Here is a 22,575-nt window from a genome sequence, read left to right as displayed (position 1 = left end):
CCCTCTGCAAATTAATGTAAAAATCAGACGGATGGGAAATAAGGGATAGAGTTAAGGCACAGGATTTAAGGCAACGCACGCGTTCATCTGCACCCTCCTCCTTTCTGGTTACTTTTTTCCTCCTCCTCCCACCTTAACAACCTTTACGTATCACACCGTACGCTAAAAACAAAACAAAAAACCAAAGAGCCAACTGCTATAGGATGCCATCGACATGGCAAACCACAGAGTCTCACTGCGAGATTTCAGCAGCTCTTTGAAAACCCGTGAAGTTCCTATTACTCAGGCCTTCCACCTTTACAGAAAATCACGTCTGGGGCGGTTTTTGTTTGTTTCTTACGGTTTTAAAGCCCCGCTGTACTCTCACACCGCAGATTCTCCCCCGGCGAAGGGCCTAGGCCACGCACGCCCTGCCCACGCAGCCGCCCTCCGCGCCGGGGCAGGACGAGCCCGCCGACACCCAGGGGCCGCCCATCGCCGCCCTGACTACCCCCTGTTCTCTCTTCCAGCCTGGCCGTCGGCTCGTTTCGCCTTTACTCGCCAACAACTCGTTTTACCTCTTATAAAGTCCTAACGTTATTTGAGCGTTAACGGGAAACACCGCGGACGTTCATCAAAAGCTTTCCAGCGCGAAACAGCAAATAACTCGCGTGAAAAAAGCCAACCCAAAAAAAAAAAAAAAAAAAAAAAACCAACCATGAAAAAAACCAACCCAAGCTATGCTCTGGTTAGCTGACCCCTCTACATGGACTGGGAAGCTTTTGCAGTGCTCCTCTGACCTAACTCTTCAGGTTCCCGCATTAACCAAATTCAAAAGAAAATGGTTACAACTCAAATCTCCCACCGCGGTACAGAGTTTTGACTGCCATAGAGAGTATTCCACTATAGCTCACTTTGGTATTTTTACACCACTACGTCCTTAGAAATTGTTATTTTCCCAAAAGGACTGCGTGATCTTTACCTATGATCAAAACTTTCCTTAATTACCGAAGAGGCAATAAAATCGTTTTGGGTTTCAAATCTGAGCAAGTTTTTTCCACTGTTTAAATAACCTAACCAGGATTTACAAGTAATGACAGAAACATCATTACGCTGTTAAATATTTAGTAAGATATTTGGTCAAATACGATTATCCAATTAGTATCAGTGAATCACTAATTCAGTTAAACTTGCGATCGCAACCTAAGAGCGTGTTCTACAGCTTTCATAATAATCCTTCTATCTTCCTTATTTAAGAAAAGCTCAAAAGAGACTGAAAATAAGCAGTTTAGGTTAACAGAAAAGCAAGGCAGGGGACGTGTGAATCTGTGGCATTTTCCAGCACTGTAGTAGGGGAACTTTTGTTTTGTGAAACTGTTTCAAACTTCAAATGATGTCTAACACAAGAAATAATTACTTTTTCCAAGCAGTTGTGGCTTTATCCTAGAGGAAAACAGCACACTATCAAAAGGATCTCTGCGAAACCCTGAGCACATTTACAACACCAAACAAGAGGAAACAAGCAACGTTCCCGCTTTTAGTAGCTGGAGATAGGAAAATGTAAAGAATGTAATTGTTCTAATCACCTGTTACAAACCTCAGGAACAAATGGTTAATTTTTCCCCCAGACTGCATCTTATTTTAAAAGGCATTACTAGAATTTTTGCGCTGCTGTTAAAAAGACAGACCTCTCGGAAGAAGCCCTCTCTAACTATCTCCTCGACGTTAAGTTTGTCAGCAACCCTGCCGCCTAGAACGCGTTTTATGTGGAGTAACTGATTTTTTCTTTTTTTTTTTTTTTTTTTAAATGAAAAAACCCAGCGTGTTGCAAACTTTCAGGATAGAAACTAGAGAGCTCCGAAGTTCCTCTCTTAGCAGCGCCTAGCAATGGAAAGGAGAGAGTTCTGCAAACGTGCCCCAAGCATCCAGCTACATTTAGCTTTCAGCCTTTTTATTATCATTGTCAATGAATGGGCCCCAGTCAAATTAAAGCTGCCATTTTAGGTTAAAGACTAGAGAGCCTCTGTTGTGCAACAGCGAGACAAAAACACTCCAAGCGACAGATGCAGCACTCTCATTGGGAAACGACGGATTTCAACTTTTATTAAAAAAAAAAATAATAATAATTACCGATCATGCTTTTTAATATGAATTATATATTGATACTCACACATTACCGCAAACTAACGGGATTTATAATTGGGATAAATCAGCTACCCATGCTGCTAAGGTCATAGTCATTAAGATTTTTTTGCCGTCGTTAGAATGGACGATCTGTGAGGAAATAACAGAAACATGTTTTGTTCAACTTGTTTGTATCTCCGCTAGTCCCCTATACCATGAGAAAAGAAAAACAGAGGGGGGAGGAGGGGAAAAAAGAAAAAAAAAAAAAAAAAAAAGCAGGCAAACACATTCTCCCGAAAGCCATCTTCTAGGATAAACACAGCTTTGATGAAAGTAAAATCGAGACGCACATCGACACAGAAACAAACTTATCGCATCGAGGTTATTCTGATATTCCCCAAGCCAGAAATCCACGAAGGACCAAAGGGGGGGGGGGGGGCAGGAAAGGGGGGGGGGAAGCAAGCCTCTCGCAAATGAAAAAATCGCCCTTTTCGGTAGTTGGAAGGCACGCTCAGTCCCTTCCCAAACGAAAACAAAGGCAGAAAGTGGGTAAGTGCGGGAGAGTTGCGCGGCGCGGCGAGCGGCCCCGGCCGCGGGAAGGGAACTCCGGGCATCGCGACTTTCCTTTTGTCCATTGTCTGTTTAAAAAACAACTACTTTCGACCCGGGCGTGAGCGGGCTGCCGCAGCCGCCCGAGGAAGCCGGCTCCATTTCCAGCCCCTGCCCCGCAGCCGCCCCCTCCCCCGGCACCAGAGCACCCCCCCCCCCGCCCCCGCACCCACCCGGCCCGGGGCCCGCCCCGCGGGGCTCCCCCGGCGCGGGGGCGCGTCCCCCGCTGTAACGCCGGCGGGATCCGCGGGCGCGGTGTAATGATGGCTGCTCGGTGCCTGCAGCGCCTTCTCCCCGAGACTCGCCGACAACCCTGCCCCCCCCTCCCCCCGCCACCGCACACGCACGCACACACACACACGCGTGCACACGCACACGCGCTGCCCGCTCCCCGCACGCGGCGCCGGCCCCCCCCCCCCCCCCACCACCACCCTGACCGCTTGGCCTCAAAACACCTTTTTCCGCTCACCCTCAAAATGGCCCGGAACGGGGCGGCGGGGGGCAGCGCCCCGACCCCATGTGCGCGGCGGCGGCGGGAGCGGGGCCACCCACCCGCCCGCCCCGCTGCCGGCCCCGCCGAGCGAGGTGCCCGGCGGGGGGAAGCCCCTATTATGCGGCGTCCGCCGGCACCGCTCGGGCAGCGTCCTCCCTTCCCGTCCCCTCCCTCCCTCCCTCCCCCGCTCCCCTTTCTTCTCCGGCCGCCGGAGAGCGCCGGCCGCCCCCTGCCCCCTCCCGCCGCCGCCGGGGCAGGACGGTCCCCCCGCCGCGCGCACCGGCGGCCGGAGCGGCACCTCGTGCTCCCGCCTCCCTCCTCCTCCTCCTCCTCCTCCTCTCCCCGCCCGCCTTCCTGCCGCCCGCCGCCACCCACCGCCCGGCCTCCGCTGGGGGTGCCCCCGCCGCGGCCCGGCCCCGGCCCCGCCGACCCATGTGCCGGGAGCGCGGCGGCGGCGGCGGGCGGGGCGGTGCCGGGCCGGGCCGGGCCGGGCCGTGCCGTGCCGTGCCGTGCGCGGCGGGGAAGCGCCCTCACTTTGTTAGCGCTTGTTGTGCCGCCGCGGCCGTCAGCGTGGTCAGCGGGGGAAGCGCTCCCGCGGCCATCCCGGCCGGCGCTGGGCCCCGCCGCCCCCGCGCAGTTTCGCTCAACTTTTCCCGGATTTTTAGTCACCCTCCAAACTTGCCGAGAGGAGCGGGGGGGCGGGGAGGGGAAGAAGGGAAGGGGAAGGGGCGCCGCCGCCGCCGCCGCTCCGGCTCCCCGGTGCCCTCCCCTCCCCCGAGGCGAGGCAGGCGGCCGGCCGGCCGCAGCACAACAAAAAGCCATTTACACCCGGGGAAGTGCCCCGCTGAGACACCCCCCCCGCCCCCCCGCCCCGCCTCGCCCGGAGCCGCGGCCCCGCAGCATCCCCCACCCCCCGGCAGCGAGCAGCCCCGCTCCGCTCCGCTCCGCTCCGCCGGGGACGGCGACCTGCCGCGGGTCCCCGGCTCCATGGCCGGCGCCCTCCTCCCTCCCTCCCTCCCTCCCTCCCTCCGCGCTCAGCGAGGTGCGGGGTCACTCACCGGGCCGGTGCGTGGCCGTCGGGGGCCGGTGTCCCCCGCTCGCTCCCTCGCTGCCCTCCGCCGAGGGGCCGGGGAGGAGGAGGGGACACGCTCCGGAGTTGGTGCCGCCGGCCGGGGGGGGCGAGGCGGGGTGCGGGTCGCACACACGCACGGAGTTGCTCGCTCGCACCGGGGCTGGGCTAAGAGGGGAGGAGGGGGATCCCTGACCGGGGCGGGCGGGCGGAGGAGGGGTGGGAGGGAGGGGAGGGAGAGGAAGGGTCAGCGCGGGTCTCGGGTAGTTTCGGGGTCTCCGCCGGGTCCCGGCTCCGCTTCGCTCCTTTGTGTAATTTCACTCGATTCAAGTTTAATCCGATAGTTCCCGAGCGAGCGAGCGAGCGCGCCCGCCGGAGCCGAGCCGAGCGCGACACCAGCCAGCCCGGCGGCTGCCGCCCCCTGCGCCGCCCGCCCCCGCCGCCGCCGCCGCCTCCCTCCCTCCGCCGCCGCCGCCGCCGCCACAAGGCGCGCCCCCGACACCGCCCCCTCCCCGGGGGCGAGCGCCGCGCGCGCCCCGCCCCGCCGCGACGTCACCGCCCCGCCCGGCATAATTTATGCAACGAGGAAAGCGGCGAAGGGGGGGGGGGGGGAGAAGGAAAAAAAAAAAAAAAAAAAAAAGAAGAAAAAAAACGCCAAACCCAAGGGAGGCGCGGGCGGGGGTCACTAACCTCCCCGCCGCCCGGCCCGCCAGCGCCCCGCCGGGGCTCCCGCCGCCGCCGCCGGGCGAGGAAGCGCTGCCGCGGGGCGGGGGACGAGGCGCGGGGCACGGCGGGGCACGGCGTCTTCCGTGCGCCTCCCCCGCCGCTCCGCCCCGTCTGCCGGTGACCGGGGCGGGCAGCCCCGCACGGCGGGGTCAGCGCCGGGCGCGGCCGCCGCCTCCTGTCCCGTCCCGTCCCGTCCCGGGAAACTCCCGGTGAAGCCCGGGGTGGGGGGGGGGCACCGTGTCACTCCCGCGCTTCGAACTTCCCAAACGCGGCGGCGAAGTGAAACCGAGAGGCGCGCCGGGAGGCTGCCCGGCCCCCCGCGGCCTGCCCCGGCCCCCCGCGGCCTGCCCCGGCCCCCCGCGGCCTGCCCCGGCCCCCGCGGCCTGCCCCGGCCCCGGGCACCGCTCTCCTCCCGGCCGCCGCGGCGGGGCGGGGCGGGGGCAGGGGGTAGGATGGCTCGAGTCGGCGATTTCGGGTGGACTTTGTCCCGAGCGGGTCGGGTTTTCAAAGGGAAGCGGCCATTAAGCGCTGCCCGCCCGCGGCAGCGCCCCCGTCCCGCCGGGGCCGCTCTGCCCCCGCCGCGCCGGGGCCGGGGCCGGGCCGGGGCCCGCTGCTGTCGTGTTTGCAAGCTGTACATTCAAATCCGTGATACAAACCGAAACAAACTCATTCCGTAAGTAAATTAGACAAATCCCACCCAAAAAAAAAAGTGATTACCAGTAGCACGCTTAGCAGTCTTCCCTGCATCGCTCTGGAAACTAAGTAAGCGTCTTAAAAGTATAAAGAGATTAAAATGCAACCCCAGGGTAAAGACGCTCTGCGTTGCAGGACTTTTCAGCGAGCCGCTCGACGCTTTTCTCCGCCGTCGTTCGCAGCAGGCTGGAGGGGCCACGGCGAAGCCACGTGCCGCCGAGCAGGGGACACCCTCCCCTTCCCGCCGCTCCCTTTCGGGGGCTGGCCGCCGCACCCACCCTCGTACCTCTTCCGCGGGAAAGAGAGAAGGCGTCTTCATAGGATCTCGCACAGCTTTTCCTCCACGCGCTCTTAACACGTGGCGAGTAAGCCGGGAGCTGGAGCCAGACAACGTGGATGTCAAAAGCTTGTCCTCTCCCTTCTTGGGCCGCCGGCTCCGTCGATCCGGGCGTCCCCGCCGCGGCTGTGGCCGTGAGGGCCGCTACGGCCACAAAAACGTTTCAGGCTTCTCCAGAGGAAGCCTGAAACTGTTCCACATCACGTTGTTCACGTCTGGCCTACTCAATCTCTCTTGGGTTTAGGGGGAAAGCACCTTTTCGGGAGAAGGGACGGTTTGCGGATGGAGAGGCGTCACCACCTCCCGTGCAGCCGGGCCCGCGCAGTCACGCAGAGAGGGGCCAGCAGCCGGGGAGGTGACGCCGTCCCATGCTTTCGACTGAAAAACGCGTTGAAAAGCTGATAGCACGTGACGGCGCGGTATAATACGTTCCCTGTTCTTCACCGTGGTCTTCCATAAGGCTAAAAATAGCAAGTGGAAATACTGTTAAAAAAAAAAACCCAACTTTGAAGCAACACATGCCCCTAGTATACCTTCACCAAATTTGCTCGGTTTACGATGGTTCTATTTTTAACATGCATTTCTCCACTTTGGGGAAAAAAAAAAAACCAACCCAACAACACAAAAAAAAAACCCCAACAACTACACAGAGGTATCCTCCCAAGTTACTGAATGTAATCAGTTTCAGTTTTCTCTTGCAGTATGTTGATAGACCGGAGAGTAAACAGCCTAGAAACACTTACCCGCAAGTCTGGTTTTCTGCGTGTATCATTTAACTGCACCCCTAATGTGGCAGCCACGCACCCCGGCATAGCGTAAACTTGCCTGGAACTCCCCTTGCTTTCAAAGATTTTAAGTTCTCCAAGATTTAGTGGCAGGAGAAACTCATTCTGAGACCAACTGCCAGCAGCCTCACTGCTCCCCCTAGAAACTTGTTTCAGTTTCTTGTTGAGCAGAAATCAGATTGCAAAGCTTCCGAGCGTGAAAAGTGTGTAAAGAATATCGTGGCGACAGCATAAGGCAGTCAAAGAAATGCAGCTTTTCTTTAAAAAAAGAAGCGTATTAGCACGGCACCAGCAATGAGGGGGGGGACGTGTGTAGGTACTTAGATAAATGTTTGTTCCGAGGCAAAAAAAAAGCCCCAGCCTCTGGTGCATGCCTCTTGCTGAAGGCACAGAACCAGCTCCCCGGGTCCCATAAATCACCCTCAGGCCGTGGCCTGCGAAATCAGCTGGCTTACTACTCGGGTAATAAAAATGTGAAGGGAGTCTCCTGACGTTTTCCAACATTAGAAGAAACAGAATCCGCAAATGGCACTTTCACAGAAGGGGGAGAACTACGGCCGCTCTCCAACTCCTCAGCAACAATAGGAGACGGAGAGTAAGGAAAAGCGCTGCAGGGTTTCACCGCTCCGAGGTGGGACACTGTCCTGGCATGGCACGCACTCACACACATGCATACTCGATGGCAGTAACCAGACAGGGACGAAACACACCATTGCGTAGCTGCTACGGAGGAAGGAGTTTTGAAACCTTAACTCGTGCTTCAGCCAGTCCCCAAAGAGAGAGTCGTAACTCCCCAAGATATCAACAAGCACTTTGCAGCTCTGTAGGAGGGTGAGGAAACGGCAACATGGCAGTCTTCACGATTACCCTCATTGGTATCAGCTTATTAAAATATCCGAGAGATGACAGGGATGAAAATTCGCTTGTAGCCACCCAAGCCTTTGTATGCTGTTGGGACGAAGTCATCCATCTGATGCAGGCAGCCATTTGGCTGGCAGATTAGAAAGAATTTGCATTAATGGCTGAGAATTTCAACAGCAGTTGCAGAGCAAGGGTATGTGTACCAACAAAACCCCGACGAATTGCTACACTTTACCTAGCTAGGTAAACTTTCAAGGTGGGGATAGGTTGTACAAAGCCGAGCGAGTCACTCTGTATGACAGGCATAATTAGGCAGAGATAAGTTAATGTACTCGGTAAGAAGTACAGCACAGCGATTACCGAGCGGCATTTACATCTGTTTTAAAACATCGGTATTACAAAATGCAAATGATTTAGTACCACATGAAAATACAAAGGAAGGTTATTTATTCAGCAGGCTTTGAAGAGCCAGCTTCTGTTTTAAAAGGCGGGTATAGCAAAATGTCATCTTAAGGTCCAGGCCCCGTCACTTCCGAAGGCGGCAGATGACACCTGAGGATGCCGAGTCCCCACGCGAGCCGCGCGCAGGTAGCCCTTCGGGCCACAAGGCCCCAGCAGCCTGCACCTCACCTCTGACAACCCAGCCCAGGCAGCTGGCTCCTTTGAGAGCTGCTCGTGCCGAGGACTCTGCACAGGGGGCTCGGAGCAACCCACCCCGCCTGAGAAAAGCTCGAAGTGCATCTGCTTCCTCACCTGCTCAGCACTGCAACGCTCCCAACCGTGCATCGGTTCCAACAGCAAGTACTCGTGCCATACCCTCCAGCTGCCTTCTTCCAAAAGGCTTTTTTGCTTTGATGAAGGAACTTGCAGCTCCCAAGGAAATTCTGTACAGATGTACCCAAACCTCAATAACTTAACCTCACAGCCTTTCTTTTACTTCTGTTTGTGCAAGGAGGGACCTGAAACTGCACCAGGAGCCCAAGCCTGTGCTTGGAGTAGCCGCCCTTCAGGCACTTCAGGCTCGGTATTCACGCTGCCAGTCCACGGCCTCAAACAGGCTACGGCATCACAGTTCACCCCACGATTGGTGGGAAGCGGCTCCGAAATCACACGGCCCTGACACACATTCACGTTTTATTCATCTCTGAATGTTGTTTCAGCCAAATGAAGCGAAAAAGACAAATGGTTTCTTTTTCTTTCACAAGTGAAAGTTTTAGTCAAAGTTTCTCAAAAATTAGGTAGCAATGGAAGCACACCAGACTGAGGGGAAACTGGCCAAAAGGGCACAGGCGATAACGATGTGCCACACGCAAAAGAAACACAGTATTCCTTTTTTAGAAGAAATTGTTCACCAATGTACGGCACGCTGAAATACCGAGAGCACGTGGATTTTGGTTAGTACCAGGAAGCAGTAGACTCCTATCAGCAAGAACAACCGTAACGATTTCAGCTGAAAAGCTAAAAGCCTTAGAAATACAAGTGCTACAAGGAGCCACCCTGTGGCACCAGCAAGCTAAGGGAACACAGGGCAAGCCAGGGTAGATGGTTGTGTAGGTTGATTTTTTTTTTTTTTTTTTTTTTTTTTTTTTAAAAAACTCAAGCCAGCCGGAGTGACAAAAGCTGGACCTGGCCCAAACAGCCACTTCTGTGGCAGGGAACTCCTTAACTGAACTGAACCAGAAAAGCAGAGGGGCGGCAAGCTCCGGCAGCTCGTGTCCACGCGCCGCTCACCTGCCAGGCCTTTCGGGGCAAAGCTCTCTGGGGCACGTCATGCCCCCCGCTGCCTCACCCTCGGGAATCCAGCAGCAGCAGCAAGAAGAATGGATGCTACACCCCAAATTCATTTTTTTCCTCGGACGTTTTCTGGTACAGTAATCTCTCTCAGAACAAGGATAACAACATACGGCGCTCTCAAGGCTAGCTTAAGGACGTAACCAAAGACCTTAAAGGGGGGAACAGGTGGAAATGCCATCTGAGACAGCACGCACCGTGACTGCCACTGCGGGCCGCGGGGGTACGCGCACAGCTGCGGGCAGCTGCCCCGAACCTGCCTGCGCGCTCCCCCTCAAGTCTCTCGGAAACGCTGCCCGGGTACTGCCACTTAGCCGTGACGATCTGGGCAGCTGGAAGGCAGCACCCACCGGAGTGCCAGAGGTGGCAAACAACCCGCTCGCCTTCCAAAAGAGACTCGCCGCTCAGCGTAGCAAAGAAAGAGGCAGGATCGCTTAGCTTTCCGTCTAAATTCTGATTTAACAGGCCAGCGCCCGACCGCGCACCTCAGCCCCTCCTGTTGCCACTCCTGCTGGAGACAAGACGCTCGGTTAGACAGGCCAGCTCTTTAGTCGGGAGCGGTAGCGAGTTCTTGTGAAAAATGGAGCAACACCGGGGAACTGACCTACTCGACAACATCCCTGCTCGTGAGGACGTTTGCTCTTGGACCGTGACGTGAACTGACAGTGTCACGGTGGGTTTTGTTTTCACCGTGCGGAAGCAGCATTAAGGACTCCCGTTTCCATCTTTGACGGCTCAGTAGAACGTGCCTCTTCTTATATGGAGAGGCACAGCTATCGCAGCCCGGACAATTTCTGACCTTTGCCCTTAATAAACGGAAGGCATCATATCTAAGAATGAAGTCACACACCCGACAAAACTATCAGCTGACATAAAAATACGGCAACTCATCTGCTTAGCAACACAAGCTGCCACCAACATCACTTCCTTCTTGCATACAGAGTTCACTTCACGGGCTCCACCCCGACTCAGAGCCGCCTGTAAAATTGGATCTGACTCGCCGAGAGGTCACGTCTCCTCGCCGTGAGCAGGACTTTCCACCGCAGCTATATTTCACTGGAACTTCCCAACGCGCGGCTCGGGGGGGAGGCAGGGAGGGAGGGAGGGAGGCAGGGAGGGAGGGAAACGCTGCTGCAGTCACGGAGTTCACCTGCCGAGGAGGCGAGGCGCTGACTTTCGTGTTTCCATTCAGCTTTCCTTCAAGACAAATTTTTTTCTCAGAGCAGGTACTGAATAACGCGTTCCTTCTGTGCACTGGGGAGCAGGAGTGATCTGTCACGATTATTTCCTGGGTTTGCACATGCAAGGAGCACCCAGGTGCAACATTCTCGGGTATGGCCAGAAATACCTACGCATGCAGTCGTTCCTTGCTTGAAAATGGGAGGCAATTTAATAACCCATGGCCAAACACACATTTAAAATACCCTTGAAAAATACTTACGAACTTGTTATGTTTGCTACTTACGTTCATCGAGAAAAAGATGCATGTAAAATTGTTTCTTTAAACTGTTACACCACAAACGCAGTAAGGAACACCTTAAATGTGTTAAGTTTTATGACTTTTCCCTGTATTTTTTGGTAAATGCCGCATAAAATGGTAAGTCAACAACAACTGAAAGACCCCCACATTTACTGATATAGTTAAGTTGGATGTGGTTTCTCTCTGATTCTTTTTCTGTTCTGAAAGAGGATTGCCTAATAGTTTGATACCGTTTTCTCATTACACTGAGGTCCGCTCCCCTCCCTGCTTGGTAAACTTCTAGGAAGAGGACCGAGAGGGGATCTGAAGAGACCATCTGGTCCCCCCCCGGCTGCACGAAGACAGGATAAAGTAGCCCAGACAATCCCCAACAGATGTTTGTCTAACCTGTTCTTGGAAACCCTCCGTGAAGCAGATACCCGAACTTCCTAAGTAGCTTGTTCTGGTATTTCACTGTAATGATTTAAAAGTCGTTGTTGCATCTCCCCCCACTCTCCTAATATCCCAATTAAATCATCCTCCCACCCTCCTAATACCCAGTCCTAGACATCTTCCCTCTGTACAGATCTGATTTATCTCATCTTTCCCCCAGCATTCAAAAACAGTTGATCAAACCTCTTCTAACCTTTTACACATTGGAAAATTTATCCAATTCCCTCTAAAAATCATTTTTCAGGCTCAGCATCCTCCCCTCCTTCAGCATTTCCTTTTATATTGTACATCTCTTTCTCTTCTTGCCCTGTCGTGTACTTTATTTTTCAGCACAGAACGTGAAACTGAAGGCAATACTGCAGCTGAGGCCTTACCAGCACTAAGTGGAGTCATCTTTACATCTTTCTCTATGACTTACATATGCCACCTATTGATAAATCCTAAGAGAGCATTGCATTTTGCAAAAGCATTGCATTGTCCCTTGCTATCTTGTTAGGGATTCTCTACAAACCCCCTATAACCATCTACCTTGACTTCTGCAAGAAATTGACAATTGGTTTAATTGAATTTCACTTTTGCATTTATTAAGTTCCTTTTGATTTCTGAGCTGATCATCCATAGTGGTTGCCACCCTCCCAGCTTGGTGTAATTGAGACATTTCACAAACGTGCTCTGCATTACATCAATCCATATTATTCTTCGCGTTTCCTCACACCGCATTTACCACAGTAGTTATCTTGGTGCCTTACAGCAGAGTAAGTGGTGACATCTCTTCTGCCTCTCTCCCCTTCTATCTTGTCCTTCCTCTCTCCAGAAAGGGCAAGCATGGAAAATTTAGTTTTAGAAGGATATAGGGACATACTTAAAACCACTGTACCTGTATATAGAGGAGAAAAAGTAAAATAAATTGTTCCCTTCACTATTTCAGACCCACCCCTGAGAAAATGGTCTCATATATAGTTAAGTTTAAAGCTTATCAGAGTTCTGCCGTGACAGAGTAGCGAAGTTGTCGGCTGCAGTCTTCATTTCATTGGCACAAAACCCTTGAAGAGAAGGGCTAAAACTCAGTATGAATCAATACTCTATGGAAATAGCATAATATGGAGGAAAAGGATAATGCACTCACGCCGTAGCCTGCATTAATTATTGTGGGTATCGGGATGTTCAAGAAGCGTGAGATACATTCAGCAGACATGTAAGGACCTAAACTTACTTGAACGATCTTCACAGTTTCTCGCAATCCAGCCAACACGTATCCCTTGCACAGCACTTCACTGCAAGAAAAAAAACAGCTACCTGGCTAAGCAGGGTTTGATCATCAAAGTATTTAAAACAATGCACTGTTATCTGAATGTTACAAATATAAACTGAATTTAACAAAATGTACTCCAATAGTACCAACTTACAGATAAAGGAACACCTCACTTCATCCATACATTTCCTAGGAGAAACGTTAGATATGATTCCACGAAGTGCTGCGTACTTGTCATTCGTGCTGACATGATTTGAAAGTAGAGGTGTTGAACGCCGCTGAGTGCCGCTCGTGAAGAAATAAATCTAGAGCCACAGGTCAGTGTTAAAAGCACCACCACCACCAGCAGACACCTCATTTTGTATCCCTCCGTTCTGCACCTTTTCTGTTTCTGATATCGTGTAAATATCTAAAATTTGCCTTGTCCTTAAAGAGGAATGCCTCAGCTCTGCAGCGCTGACGGAACTCCCCTGGAAACCTGCCAGAAGCTCACCTTTCCTATGCACAAGTTTGTTTATACTTTTGGGTTTTACAAGCAACTTACACAATCATTATATTTACTTGTACATTCCTGGCAGATGAACAGAACTGGCTTATTTCAGTCAAGGCAGAAAGACCTCGTGTCTTCATCCTGTGGTGGCAGAGGAGGGAGGGGACGTGCGCCGCATCTGTAGCGCCACAGGTCACACGTCGTAGGCCACGCACAAAGTATCGCTGCGCTGAATGGCACAACTTCTAAGCCATGGACCAATTGTTTTCTGTCTTAAAAAATGCAAGCCAGAACATGCTGGTTTTTTCACACCGAGAGCACAGATTATATCACTGCTTCTAAAGTGGCGGGATTTTACTGGAAGCTCTTCTACAACTTAACAGAAAAGTAGTAGTAAAACAGTTGCTCGAAGATAAAGACAACAGAAACAGTAGCACTAATATTGACTGTTTAATCTTTGGTGCAGTAGGTTACCAACATGACTTTTGGGTCAGAACACTGCACATCCTGTCAGTTTTTTGTATTTAATAAATAATCTACCACACACCATGTCAACCTTGCATTCTGTAGGGAAATAAGAAACGTTGACGAGGGAGCTAAAAAGCCCAAACAAGATGGCAGCCTCATTCATGCCAACTTCTTAGAAGCCAAGTTAAATGACATATAAAAGCGGCTCATTTTCTTTAGAGATACACTTAATTTTTTAAGTTACACCTGCTGTTGTATGACCACCGTAAGTTGATGGGCTACATTATCTACAAGGAAACTCACCAAAGCATTTACATGCCGATGAATCAACGTAAGTAAAGGTAGATCACCTAATATCTTGGTCCAGTGACCACAGCTCTCTTACATTTGTAGCTTAGTCTGACAGGCAGGCAGTTCTCAGGGCCTGGATGAAAGGGAATTGCAGCAGGATGGAGGGAGGAGCAGGAAAAGGCCCACTTCCACCTGGAGTTGCTTTTATAAGCCTTCTCGCTGCCAAACAGGCAATCCCAGTGCTCGCAAGGATTGCCCCATGGGAGCCTTGCTGACAAAGACACAAATACATAGTTTATTCTTGATCCTGAAAAAAACAAAAGGAGAGCCTTCAGAGAAATAACAAGAGGGATCATCCGTTCAGTTCAACACGCTGGAAAGATGTTTCTTCTGTCACAACTCTTCACAGAGATTTAAGGCTAGCAAGCCGCAGATTCCCAAATACAGGAGCAGCAGCAGTTATTGCAATTTTTAAAAGGATCGGTGTACCTGGGCCTTGGATTTTTGTCAAGCAGAAAATGTAATTATACTCAGAAGTTCTCCAGTGCCAAAGACAGCAGCACATCTAACACTTTATGCTGTCCTAGGTCTTTTTTACATATTTATACAAAGGCACAATAGTATCGTAAGGGTTATCATGAAAGCCACTAAGTCCTTAAACTTTCCTACCAAGCCCTAGAAACAATCTTCTGAAAAACAAAGATACCACACACACACACAAGTACTGAAAAAATTACAGGCGATACACATTTTTAAACCCTCGCTGTTCTTTCCCCTAGCCTAAATGCCACAAAATCCCAGTAGCTTAAACTGCTGTAAGAACTTAAAACATATAATTCACCTCAAATCGTAAGTTTTACTACACGTTTTTCACCTCCTTTAAAAACGAAAACCCAGGCTCAGCTCTTAGCAGAAGTGAGACTATTGCTTCACCACGATTAGATATAAGCAGAGGAAAACAAACCAACAAACTCAGGGCCTAACGTTGTCGACGTTTGTTCCGTACACAGTGCTTTACTCGGTACTCCTCAGCACTAGCTCACATGGTAGTTTTCGCAAGATCATGGCCTTGTTTTAGTATAACACAATCAAGGTAATTTTTACAAGGTCAGAAAGTTGGAATAAGAGGAAACAAAATCCAGGCCAGTTGTGTCTGGAATCAATTAGGCTTATGTGCTTTTCAGATGATGTTTGTCTTTCTACTAAATAGTATTTCAATGCATACATACTATTAGTGTGTGCCTAGAAGTACGCATTGCATACAACACATTTCTCCATTTATTTAAACCCACCTAAACTAAGGACATCAGGAGGTCAAAAAAGGAGAAGAGGTGTTCATCTGTGAGCACTGAAAGGGTTTCACTTTGAGTTTACAGTTTAGTTATCTGCCTCCTCAATGACAAACTGCTCAGAAGGGCCGAATGTCCAGGCATGCCTGTGGTGTACTCTACCTGTCCAAAAAGCAAATTAAAATGGAAGGAGATGTCCAGGCAAATACTGACTATGCCCACCGCCAACTTTTAAGCACGTCCCTGGGTTTTAAGATTTGGAGCAATGAGAAAAGGCTATTTTATCTGTGTAAGATGAAACTTTACTAAGCATATTTAGTACAGAATCATCCACAGAAGACTTTAATTAATGAAAAGCTGACTGTATGAGGAATTTCCGTTTTCTCTACATTGCTTTATTTTTCCTCTCAATGAGGCCAGTCTAGTTTATACTAAAATTAAAGCCAGTATCATTACAGGAGGCATGTGCAGGGGTACACAATCCAGAGAGATTCTTGCTGCATTCACAAGTAAAACAGGTGACGGTAAAAACGTTTACTTGTTCCTAATGTTGTGAAAAAATTTACAGACATAAAAGCTCAATTGTCTAACCGCTTAAAGATCAACGTATTTACCTTCACTGCTTCTTTTCTCAGCTTCATTTTGCCAAGTACAAAAACGAAGTGAAAGAAAAGTGTTTTTCCTCCACTGCAGTAACTTTTTAACACAAGAAGTTGAAACTATTTTGGAGATACCGTTATAAATAATAAAATGCAGTGGAAGAAGCGAAAAGCCTCTAATTTCCTATCCTTTCTTTCTAAGCAGAATAGCTATATTATGTCTTTGCTGTAAACAGCCGGTCACAGAGCTGGCTGGGTACCACAACACACGGGTCAGCGATGCTTCAGCTGGTGGGTCAGAGGAGGGACTCGGGGACGGGCTCCAGGCAGATTTTGCAGGTGCAGGGGGGAGCTGGGGGGGTGACAGGCTGGGCTGCCCTTGCAGTGACCACAAGAAACGCAGCCCCAGGTTTGCAGGGAATAATTTTACGGCTGAAGTCACCCCTCAGGCCGCCCTCCCACACCTCCTTGCGCTCGCACCATAGCGCGGCTCCCTGCTCGCGCAGCAAGGGGACAACGCTCACCGCCAGCGAGGCTGCCTGCAGAAAACATTTGTTGAACAGGCAAATACAACGCGAAGGAGAGTCCCCCAGATGGTCTGAGGAAGCGGCCTGGCTTAAATTCGCCGACAGCTGCCGCGGTTATCGTAATGCCAGGGAATCGGACCCCGGGCACAAAGCGCTGGCCTGACTTTGCGCCCCGTCCTCTCCATTTGGGGAGGACTCCTCACGCTGGCCAGCGCTCTGGCTCTGGGAGGCGACCCCCGCCTTTTACGGTTCGACCTCCTCGGCCGGGCTGGGCCTCGGGCGCGCTCCTGGGCAGCGGCATCGCCTCACGGCCCGACGGGCTCCAGGCCTGCGGCGCCAGGCCCGTCGCCTCAAGCCACCGCGCTCTGTCGTCGCAGAAACTGCCCCGGGAACGCCGGACAGCTCTGCGCCGGCCACGGCACACGGCCGCCGAGCCCGCAGCCCCCGAGGGCTTCGGCCGAGGTGGGGAAAGGCCCCCGCCGCGCCCGCCCCCCCCCCCCGGCTCCCCCCCGGCCTCGGGCCGCCCCTCACAGCGCCGCGGCCCGGCCCGCCGGACCCCAGCGGGCCCAGCGCTGCGGGCAGAGGCCCCGGCGGGGAACAGCGAGCAACCGGCGGCGGCCCCGGGGAGCGGGGGAAGGGGGGAGCGGCGGGACGGACCCGCGCGCGCTGCCGCCCGCTACCTGCGCCCCTCCCCCCCGCGGGACGGAGGTTGCCGTGGCGACGGCCGCGCTCGGGCAGCGGGACGGGACCCCCCCCCCCCCGTCCCCCCGCGGGGCTGCGAGGGAGACACCGGCACGGCACGGCACGGCACGGCACGGCACGGCACGGCACGGCACGGCACGGCACGGCCCCGCCGAGCGCCCCCGCCCCCCCGGGGGAACCCCCGCCCCGCCCCCTCCCGCGGCCACAGGCGCGGCCGCCCCTCCCCCAGCCACCCGCGCCGCCCGACGTCACGGCGGGCGGGCTTTCCTTCCCCTGACGGCGACTGCCCGGCCGCGCTGATTGGGCGCGGCCGCCGGCCAATGGCAAGCACCGCCCCCTCACTGGCAGCCCGCCCCCCCCCCCCCCTCCGCGGTGCCGCCGCGGAGCGGAGCGGGGCTCGCCCCGGCCCCCCCCGATCCGAGCGGGGAGAGCGCCCCGGCCCGCCCCGGCCCGGCCTGCGCACCGCGGGCGAGAGGGCCCCGGGGCCGCGGTGCGGAGACCCGGCGGCGGGGCCGGGCTCCGTCGGGGGGCCGCCGTGTGCGGTGCCCGCCGCCGCTGCGGCTGCCCCGCGCAGGCAAAGCTGCACCCGTTTAACGTAAGCCCCCTGTAGACGTATTTATTTGGGTTTAATAGGTGTTTATGGTATGTTAGTCCGGACCTGTTCCTAATCAGCCCCAGCTAGATCACAGTCACGCAGGCGGGTATCGGGCCCCAGAGCGGCCGCGGAGGCCTCGGTGCCACCCCCGCGGGTTTCCCCTCAGGCCCGCGGATGAAGCGGCGGTGGCTGCGGGGCGGCCAGGCCCGGGCGGGGCGGCGGGCCAGGCCCGGGCGGGGCGGTGGGCCAGGCCCCTGGGCTGGCGGCAGGACCGCGGCTCTGCGGCCTCCCGCCCAGGCCGACCCCTGCCCCGACGGCAGGGGCGAGAGCGTGCGAAGCACGGCAGCCTTCCCCGGCGGGATGGAGAAAGGGGAAGTTACGGCACATGGATACCGCGGTAGGCTTTTTTCGTTTTCTGCCCTGGCTTCTGGTAGCCGGGAGCACATGGTCGTCGTAACAAGCCACAGCGCTGGGAGGGAGAATTACCTCATGGAATTGCAAGGGCTTTCCAAGCAAAGGTGGAGTCTGGAGCGAACAGCAGATCCAGCTGATAGCGGTTGATAAGCCTGGGGAGTATCGCATTGCTGCTTTGCATACCTCAAAGAGACGCCTCAGTCCTTGTGGAGCAGGAAGAGGAGATGGCTCTAACAGACTGGCTCTCAGCACCCAGATAATGAGAGATGTCTCCTCCTTCCTTGGCTCACGAAGCAGTAGTTTCAGTAGCAGCTTTTCCTTTACTGCAGCCCTGAATGGATCCTCTTCACATCTGGTGGGCAGCAAGAACTTCAGAGTTCACCTGACATCGAAGGAAAACTGCTTTTCGCCTTGCATAGCAATTGCATTAAACTGGAAAGCCGGTAGGATGGAATGAAGTTATGTACACCTTCAAAATAAAGCCCAAAGCCCACAAAAAAACCTCCACCACTCAAATGCTGCTTGGCCAAAAAGCATCGCTAGTAGGCAACTGCATTTTTCTTCCACGTTTGTACCGAAGCCGCCCACTGCTAGTGGATGACCCGGGAGAGAGGACGTAGCAGCCTCCGTGCAGGCCTATCAGCAAGGCAAGCCTTCAGCCTTGCAAACCACCTACTGCTCCATGCCCAGGGCTCACGCCCCCAGCGTGGTTATCCAGCGTTTTGCAGCACGTCTGCGCTAGGCACAGCTCAGTTGGCTTCCTTGCGTGTCCCGTACTTCTCCCACGTCCTCAACAGAGTTAAATAGGTGAGTCTATGACCAGCTCTGTGTGTTAAGTTTATATAGTGGCACTGTTAACAGCAAACCAAACATCACTTCATCGGAAGTAGACAAACTGAAGTTTTTTTTTTTTTTTTTTTACCAGTGACAGTTAATAAAGATCTTCCAGAAGAATAGGGAACTGTAAACATGCTCCTTTTCTTCAGTCATTCCCCCTAAACAGACACCCCCCCCCCCCCCCCCCCCCAACCTCCAACCAGGAAAGGAAAAGGTGGGAGAAGTAACAAAAAGGAAAAGAAGATGTGAAGAAACATGCAAGAAACAAGACATGGAGCTTTGGAAACAAAATAGACTCAGACCTGGATAGGAATCCAGAGAAAATGCCAAAGTATTAATTTCTGATGCACAGTGGTCAGTCCTGCAGGCCAATACCATGACATGATTGTATAAGCTAGATTTTCTTCAGCGGTGACAGTGATGATGTCCTTTTCTCTGAATTTACATGGCTTTACAGAAAGACATCTCAGACAGGACTACAATATTGCATGTTTATACTTCACAAACTGCCTTTCTGCTTCATAGCAACAGCTATGGGAGACACTGCAAGCATTTTAGTTTCTGTGCAGGAATGTTTTACTTGCGAGATCAAAGTTGAACAACATGAGGCAAGGAGAATCCGCACAGCCTGTCTGCTGGATTTTTGTACACCTGATGGTCAGCTGATGGCTGACAGACCTGCTGGTGAGCAGTTAGTTTAGGTCAGTCAGTCACGCTTTGCTTAGAAGTGTGGCTGGACTGACTCTCAAGGACACCAGAAACAAATTCTTTTTTGTTCTGCTGTTCTCCATCTTGAGTACTTTTGACACGAACCTAACCAGCAACCTGTGAGTAAGGTCCAGTCATCCTCACCAATTAAAATGCAATAGAAAAAATGGGGGGGAATCATCTGCTTCCAACTACATTCAAGACAAAGCTTTGCTGCATTTGTATACAACAATCCCAGACCAGTGTTGTATGTGGTTTTGGGCATTGTTTTCAGCCAGCACTTGACAAGTTCATTTGCCCCATGCCCTCTGCTGCTGTTTCTGTTCCCACCTCTCCTCCTTAAACCACCCATATGTGTCTTCAAATTCTGGAAGCTGCCTCAGCTCCGGCCTTAGCATTGCCAATGTGCACCTGACACCAGGGTGTCCAAATTTGAACGCCCCTTCATCACAGCCAGCCCAGTGCAGCAACACCTTCCCAGACATAGGTGGCAGTGTCCCGCTGCTGGGTAACGCTTGCCAAGCTGGCAGCCTCTCGCCACATCATCATCTTCGTAGGAGACAGCAAGCAACGCCATGGGTTTTTGTCTTCCTGAGTGCCCCTGTTGTCTCCTAAGTCACATTATTTCAAAGATTTCCTGCATCTGAGAGTGTTTTCCTGAGCCCTAAATCAGACAGCGTACTGTTTACTTGAGTATTTTAACTTGGACAATGTTGAATTGACAAATGTTAGAGTTGTGCCTTGGTCTCTTTTGAGCTGTCCTCTCACTTGGATGTTCTCGCCTCCCAGTATTTTGTGTCTTAAGTCTAGGAAAAGTAAGTTTCCAGTTAGTCTGATACGTGGTACTGGGCTTGGCTTAAGCAAGAAAGGCTAATTAGATCCTGCTATAATTTACACCAAACATACCATAGTCCCAACCATCAACAAGATTCTGCCCAATATAAACATTTGCATCTCTGACTCTTTAAAGAAGGAACTTCAAAAATCGTAACTATGCTGTGGGGGGAAAAAGAACACAGAACACGCCAATGCATTGATTCATCTACATTCATGCTGCCATGGATAATTTTACAAGATCTGTAATTCAGGATAGGAATTCAAATGGATGTGTAGACATTGTAGTAAACTGGCCTCTAAATAAACTTTTGAGTAGATTTTCACTACACCTTATTTCACCTCTATGTCACACAGAGCCATGGGACTTAGCAGTTAAATCCCGTGCCTGAGTGTCAGATACCTGTTCCAGTTTATTTGTCAAAACAATTTTTCAGAAATACTCATCACCACAACAGGGAGATTTGCAGTATTGGAGGTTGCAACCAAATACAATTTTTTAAAAATTTATTTTTAAGTAAACAGTGTACCTGGTAGTATAGAATAGCTATTTCTTTGATCAGTGTTCCTGTGACAACAGTGCACTTCTTTTAGACTGGGGTAAAACTGACTGTGGAGCACACTGGTTTTGCCTTCTCCAGCTTGGCTTGCCCACAGTAAGGTCGCTACAGCAACAGTCTCTTTCCTCAAGCCAATCCTAAACCAGGAACACTCCTCCCCCCCCACCCCCCCAGCTGCTAAGCAAAGAATAAACTTTTAGCTTTGCCCCTCCTTTATTGGAAGGGGAATAGGGTAATATGCTGTAATTGGTTTTCCATGTTTGCCAAGAGTCTGTTTCCTCTTATCATCCACAATATTTAACATAAGTCTTGTAATAGTTCCAAAAATAATAAAATCTGTCCCAAGAATAAAAATGATAGATCCACAACATGCTGGTTTTTTGTCATGGTCTTGCGTTTCGTAACATTCTGTTAGTAGTTTTTATTGCCTAATGTTGTGGTTTCTTTCATACGCAGCAGACCCAGTAAAGACATTTCATCAGCTACTTACACAGCAGCAGCCTGGATTATTTACAAATGGAGATTTCAGTACCATATTAAAATAAATCACCACTGCATACTGTTAAAGTTACATTGCAGAAAACCCAGAGATTCTAGGGGGAGGAACATGAAGTATATACATAAGTATGATACTAGCAATCAAATTTATCAAAATAAAACCTGTTAGTCTTCTTCCTTCTCCCCTATCTCCTCCTATGCAACAGTGGAAGAGGAATAGGCAAATTATATCCCCCCACACATGCAAAACAGTACACGCAGTATATGTAACAAGTAACAGAACCCACGCCATACTTCCCTCATGATTTTATATCATGCAGCAAGATAGAATAACCCCTCTCTCCCTCTGCCCCACCCTTCCATCCCCAAAGCAAATGCCCCGTATCAGGCAAGTTCCCTTAAGTGTAGGTGTAACGGATGTGGAGCAGTAAAGATGGAGAGCAGCACTTTGCTCACGGGATTCAGTTTGAATAGAAGAGTACCAGAACAGACAAGACAAAAATGAGATAATACACAAGAGAAACTTCATTGGGGGAGGGGGGGAACCAGTCATCCACAAAACCAAAAAACCCTAAGCAGCAAGCTGTAGGACAATCAGTAGTGTCAAAAGACTAGTCCGTCAAGAGGAGTCGCCAGCTGAGGCTTCAGCATTTACAAAAGCAATACCCCACTGGTGACAACTCTGAGACAGATGCAGGCAACATTGGGGTCCCCTCATTTAGAATGATTACTTAAAAAAAATCCTTTAATGCCAAAAATTGTCTTACGATATTTCTAAGGTTTTTTATTAACTCAGATTCAGTTTAAATGTAACTCAAGAGCCTGAGAAGAAGTTTTCCTTTCTTCCCAAGAACAGATTTAGTGCTCTAACAGTCACAAGTAAACTCTTTAAGGCAGAAATAACTTTCCCAACTTAAATGTATACCATTTAGCCTAAAACAAATTCATGCCCTTCCAACTGCACCAGTATATAAATACTGTGGTTGAAGGCTCTTCAACCAGTCAGCAACACAATGAACTGTCACAAAGAGTCTAACACAGCAGAAAGGAGACATTTTTGGAGCGGGGAACAGAGTGCTCACCGCCTGCTAGGGGCTTCAGACAGCCTCTTGTTATTTTAGCTTATCACTAA

This window comes from Pelecanus crispus, chromosome 2 (genome assembly GCF_030463565.1).
Source record: "Pelecanus crispus isolate bPelCri1 chromosome 2, bPelCri1.pri, whole genome shotgun sequence".
In the NCBI taxonomy this organism is placed as follows: Eukaryota; Metazoa; Chordata; class Aves; order Pelecaniformes; family Pelecanidae; genus Pelecanus; species Pelecanus crispus.
Note: the sequence above shows the minus strand (reverse complement) of the source record.